This window comes from Colobus angolensis, unplaced genomic scaffold, assembly GCF_000951035.1.
Source record: "Colobus angolensis palliatus isolate OR3802 unplaced genomic scaffold, Cang.pa_1.0 Scaffold175, whole genome shotgun sequence".
In the NCBI taxonomy this organism is placed as follows: domain Eukaryota; kingdom Metazoa; phylum Chordata; class Mammalia; order Primates; family Cercopithecidae; genus Colobus; species Colobus angolensis.
Genome location: NW_012114877.1, coordinates 6,395,760 through 6,401,676, shown reverse-complemented (window position 1 = coordinate 6,401,676; position 5,917 = coordinate 6,395,760). Strand labels below are relative to the sequence as shown.

Sequence of the window (5,917 nt, the reverse complement as noted above, 5' to 3'; positions counted from 1 at the left end):
AATCTGGGCAACAGAGCAAGACTCCATCTCAAAAACAAAACAAAACAAAACAAAACAAAAAAAAACAGGACAAAACAAAACAAAATCAGATGCAGGATTTGAGGAATGCAGAAAATATCATTTACCAACAGGGAAAAGGGCAGATAGAAAACAGGCCCAACCTGCCACTCAGCAGGGCCAAAGCTGCCTCCAACCCCCTTTTCCCCACTGCTTCTGGGCCTAAGAAGGCCTGGCCTCTCAAAGGAGCCAATTTGCTGACCAGCCAAGCAGCAGCTCTGGCTGCCTCCAAGATTGGGCAGGCTGTTCCAGAAATCCTGGTGGCCCCACTACTGGGTGCCTGGTTACCAGAGGAAGGTTTAGAATAACAAGCCCCCTCTGCTGGTGCCAGGCATCTGGGCTGCTCACGCACAGGCCTTCTCTGCCTGCCCCATCAGCAACTCGGTGGAGCCTGGGACTGTCTGTTTCCCATAAAAACAAGCCCATTTGCTGGTAAGTCCTTCTAAGTCCTCACAATGGGCATCTGTGCCTCATCACCTCCCAAAGCTGGGTAGTGCCAGCTCTCTCCTCTCCCCCAGCCCTCCATGAGCAGAAAGTACACCTGGAACCCCCATGAGATGCCAGCCTAGGCCTAAGGCTCCAGTCCTTGGCACAGCCAACTTGGCCAAGTTGTGGCTACACTCACCTTTCCTGGGGTGCTGAGGAGGTGGTTATCTTGCCCCAGCTCCAGCTCTGACTGGGGCCAACTTAGTGCCTCTGTCTACTGCCCCACCCACCCCTCACACCTTTCCCAAGACCCCTGTGGACAGGGTTCCCACATGGGAGTAGGTAGCTCAGTCCTTTTTTTAGACAGAATCTCGCTCTGTCACCCAGACTGGAGTGCAGTGGCGAGATCTCAGCTCACGGCAACTTCTGCTTTCCGGGTTCAAGCCATTCTCCTGCCTCAGCCTCCTGAGTAGCTAGGACTACAGGCATGAGCCACCATACCCAGTTAATTTTTGTATTTTTAGTAGATATGGGGTTCCACCATATTAGCCAGGCTGGTCTTGAACTCCTGACCTCAAGTAACCCTCCCACCTTGGCCTCCCAAAGTGCTGGGATTACAGGTGTGAGCCACCGTGCCTACCTGGCCTGGTCCTTTTTGGCACATAACTTCCCTCCCCTGGACTCTGAAAGTCCAAACACCACATCAGCCTCAGGGACCTCTTTTCGGTAGGGAAGTCCCCCAGATGGGGGTTTCAAGGGTCAATGCTGCCACTCTCCCTGGTCCATCCGCCTTCAGAAAAGAGACATGGATGGAATGGATGTGGGAGTTTCTATCTTCTCTACCCTCGCTCCTCCCTGCTCCCTGCCTGTCACCTGGCTTTTGTCCATCAATGGGCTAGCTACTCACGGTTAAGTCCTTGCAGGCTCTTGAAGGAGCTTGACAAGAATCCCAAAGGCCTCAGAGCCCCCAGGGAGAGGGGACCACAGAGGGCTGAAGCCGTGTCCTGAGCAGACACTAGGAAGATATCGTCTGCTGTTGTTTTGGGTTTTGCTATTTGATGACCGGAGGCCAACGTGCCAAAAATAAATCACAACTGCAAACCCAGGAGGCAGGCCAAGGCTCCGCAGGGACAGGGCATGGGGCCGAGTATCACTGGGAGGGACCTCTGGTGGAGGATAAGGGAAGCTCAGGTGGCCTGAGACCGGGCCAGACAGGATGTATTGATCCTCCCTCTGGAGCTCCCTTGGCCTCCAGGACCAGAGAACGTAAATCCAGCCTCGTGCGGAGGGCACTTGCTTCACTGGGAGCAATTTTGATTTCCCCGTATGCTGACAGCACTGCCCTGGAGGCTTTCTCAGTGAACAACTGCAGCAGCTGACTGCCCTGGCTGTCCCAGGGACATTTAGGGACAGTGTGCATGATTACCCTATATAATGCAGACCCATACAGATTAGGGAGGCCAGGTGCAGTGGTGAAGGGGTGGCCTCCCCCTCCACACCTGTGGGCGTTTCTCCTTAGGTGGAAGGAGAGACTTGAGAATATAAATGAGACAAAGTATAGAGAAAGAAAAAGTGGGCCTAGGGGACTAGCGCTCAGCATACAGAGGACCAACACCAGCACCGGTCTCTGAGTTCCCTAGTATTTATTGATAATTATCTTTACCATCTTAAAGATAAGGGAGTGGCAGGATAATAGGATCATTGCAGGGAGAAAATCAGCAGTAAGACATATGAATAAAGATCTCTGTGACATGAATAAGTTTAAAGGAAAATGCTGTGCCTTGATATGCATATGCAAACATCCCCATAAACCTTTTAGCAGCATTGCTCCAGCAAGTCCCACCTTTTGCTGTAAGGCGGTTTTCTCCTATCTCAGTAAACAGAGTATACAATCGGGTTTTACACGGAGATATTCCATTGCCCAGATGCTTTTCTCTATCTCAACTGCCAACAACCGCCAAAAGGCCTTCTTTCCTCTTGTACTAGTCCTCCTCAGCACAGACCCTTCACGGGTGTCAGGCTGGGGGACGATCAGGTCTTTCCCTTCCCACGAGGCCATATTTCAGACTATCACATGGGGAGAAACCTTGAACAATACCTAGCTTTCCTAGGCAGAAGTCCCTGCAACCTTTGGCAGTGTACGTGTCCCTGGGTACTTGAGATTAAGAGAATGGTGATGACTTTTAACCAGCAAGCAGCCTTCAGGCACTTGTTTAACAAAGGCACATCCTGCACAGCCCAAAATCCATTAAACCTTGAGTCACCACAGCACACGTCTCTTGCAAGGACAAGGTTGGGGGTAGGGTCACAGATTAACAGCATCTCAAATACAGAACAAAATGGAGTCTCTTATGTCTACTTCTTTTTATATAGACACAGTAACAGTCTGATCTTTCTTTCTTTTCCCCACACAGTGGCTCACACTCAGCGCTTTGGGAGACCAAGGCAGGAGGATTGTTTAAGTCCAAGAGTTTGACAGCAGCCTGGGCAACAAAGTGAGACCCTGGCTCTACAAAAATATTAAAAAATTAGCCAGGTGTGGTGGCACACACCTGTGGTCCCAGCTACTCACGCGGCTTAGTGTGGAGGATCACTTGAGCCTGGGAGGTCAAGGCTTCAGTGAGCTATGATCATGCCACTGCACTCCAGCCTTAGCAACAGAGACTCAGTCTCAATCAATCAATCAATCAATCAAAAAGGGACTTTCCCCTGCAGGAATCCACCTCTGATCTACCCTCCATAATTTTATCTAAAAAACCTTCCTTTAAGGCCAGGCTCGGTGGCTCACGCCTGTAATCCCAGCACTTTGGGAGGCCGAGGTGGGTGGATCACCTGAAGTCAGGAGTTTGAGACTATCCTGGACAACATGACAAAACCATATCTCTACCAAGAATATAAAAATAAGCCAGGCATGGTAGTGAGGACCTGTAATCCCAGCTACTCAGGAGGCTGAGGCGGGAGAATCACTTAAACCTGGAAAGCAGAAGTTGCAGTGAGCCAAAGTCATGCCACTGCACTCCAGCCAGGGTGACAAAGCGAGACCCTGTCTCAAAACAAAAAAGAAAAAACAAAAAACCTTCCTTTAATCTTACATCAGATGTGTGGGTTTTAAAAATTATTTATGTGTTTTATTTGTTTTATTTTATTGAGACGGAATCTTGCTCTGTGGCCTGTGCTGGAAGGCAGTGGTGTGATCTCAGCTCACTGCAACCTCTGCCTCCCGGGTTCAAGCGGTTCTCCTGCCTCAGTCTCCCATGTAGCTGGGATTACAGGCGCCCGCCACCACATCCAGAAATTTTTGTATTTTTAGTACAGATGGGGTTTCGCCATGTTGGCCAGGATGGTCTTGAACTCCTGACCTCAGGTGATCCGCCCGCCTCGGCCTCCCAAAGTGCTGAGACTATAGGCGTGAGCCACCACACCCAGCTTATTTTATTTTTTTGAGATGGAGTCTCACTCTGTTGCCCAGGCTGGAGTGCAGTGGTACCATCTTGGCACACTGCAACCTCCACCTCCGGGGTTCAAGTGATTCTCCTGCTTCAGCCTCCCGAGTAGCTGGGATTATAGGCGCAAGCCACCAAGCCGGGCTAATTTTTGAATTTTTTTTTTTTTGGAAACAGTTTCACTCTTGTTGCCCAGGCTGGAGTGCAATGGCGTGATCTCGGCTCACTGCAACCTCTGCCTTTCGGGTTCAAGCAATTCTCCTGCCTCAGTCTCCCAAGTAGCTGGGATTACAGGTATGTGCCACCACACCTGGCTAATTTTGTATTTTTAGTAGAGACGGGGTTTCTCCATGTTGGTCAGGCTGGTCTTGAACTCCTGACCTCAGGTGATTCGCCTGCTTTGACCTCCCAAAGTGCTGGGATTACAGGTTTCAGCCACCACACCTGGCTGTTTTTAATTTTGTATGTATTTTTAATTTTTAAAATAAAGATGGGAGCCAGGGGCGGTGGCTCACACCTCTAATCCCAGCACTTTGGGAGGCTGAGATGGGCGGATCACCTGAGGTCAGGAGTTCGAGGCCAGCCTGGCCAACATGGTGAAACCCCCATCTCTAATAAAAATACAAAAATTAGACTGGGCGTAGTGGCTCACGCCTGTAATCCCAGCACTCTGGGAGGCCAAGGCGGGCCGATCACGAGGTCAGGAGATTGAGACCATCGTGGCTAACACGGCGAAACCCCATCTCTACTAACAATACAAAAATTAGCTGGGCGTGGCGGTGGGCGCCTGTAGTCGCAGCTACTCAGGAGGCTGAGGCGGGAGAATGGTATGAACCCGGGAGGCAGAGCTGTACTCCAGCCTGGGCGACAGAGCCAGATTCTGTCTCAAAAAACAAACAAAAAACAAAAATTAGTCTGGCGTGGTGGTGGGTGCCTGTAGTCCCAGGTACTCTGGACACTGAAGCAGGAGAATCGCTTGAACACAGGAGGCAGAGGTTGCAGTGAACCAAGATCGTGCCACTGCACTCCAGCCTGGGTGACAGAGCAAGACTCTGTCTCAAAAATAAATAAATAAATAAATAAATAAATAAAAATTAAAAAATAAAATAAAATAACAAAAGAGATGGGGGTCTCAAGATGTTGCCCTGACAGGTCTCAAAGTTCTGGGGTCAAGCAATCCTCCTGTTTTGGTCCTCCCAAAGTGCTGGGATTACAGGCGTGAGAAACCACACTCGACCACAGATACCTAATTGATACACATTTTACCAAGCACTTCATAGTTTCACTTGGTCCACAAAACCCTGGTATTAAGCCAATTTTAGAGAGAGTGTGACTTGGTCAAGGTCGCCAAGTAGGTGAGTTGGAGAGCCTAGATTAACCGTGGATGTTGTGGACACCAGCATTTCCTTATAATGCTGACCATCTGGCTGGGTGTGGTGGCTAACATCTGTAATCCCAGCACTTTGGGAGGCTGAGGTAGGCAGATCATGAGGTCAGGAGATCGAGACCATCCTGTCCAACATGGTGAAACCCTGTCTCTACTAAAAATACAAAAATTAACTGGGCACGGTGGCGCATGCCTGTAATCCCAACTACTCCGGAAGCTGAGGCAGGTGAATTGCTTGAACCCGGGAGGCATTGCAGTGAGCCGAGATCGCACCACTGAACTCCAGTCTGGCGACAGAGCTAAACTCCGTCTCAATAATAATAATAATAATAATAATGCGGACCATCTATTTCTTTCACTTTGGGGAAAATTTTTGTTGAATTGTTTACATACAAAAGAGCTGAAAAAGACTTTAGGGTATGAGTGCTAAGCATAAAAGCCTCCAACTTACATTGAAACACAAGTTCTGCAAGGTTTAAAATACCTGGAACTCTTTAACTTACTGTTTTCTCTTTTGTTTTGCTTTTTAGACAGGTCTTGCTCTGTTGCCCAGGCTGGAGTGCAGTGGCGCAAACATGGCTCAACTACAGTCTTGACCTCTTGG

General features: G+C 49.3%; 1 protein-coding gene across 3 annotated transcripts in view; it reads right to left on the bottom strand.

The window, feature by feature from the left end:
- PHKG1 (phosphorylase kinase, gamma 1 (muscle)) overlaps positions 1 to 1,559 on the bottom strand; it is a 19,463-nt gene extending 17,904 nt beyond the window's left edge. For all 3 annotated transcript variants that reach the window (XM_011938633.1, XM_011938635.1, XM_011938636.1), the window contains exon 1: positions 1,391 to 1,559. The gene's annotated coding sequence lies outside the window, so the exon portion shown is untranslated. The remainder of the gene's footprint in view (positions 1 to 1,390) is intronic.
- Between the last annotated feature and the right edge of the window lie 4,358 nt (positions 1,560 to 5,917).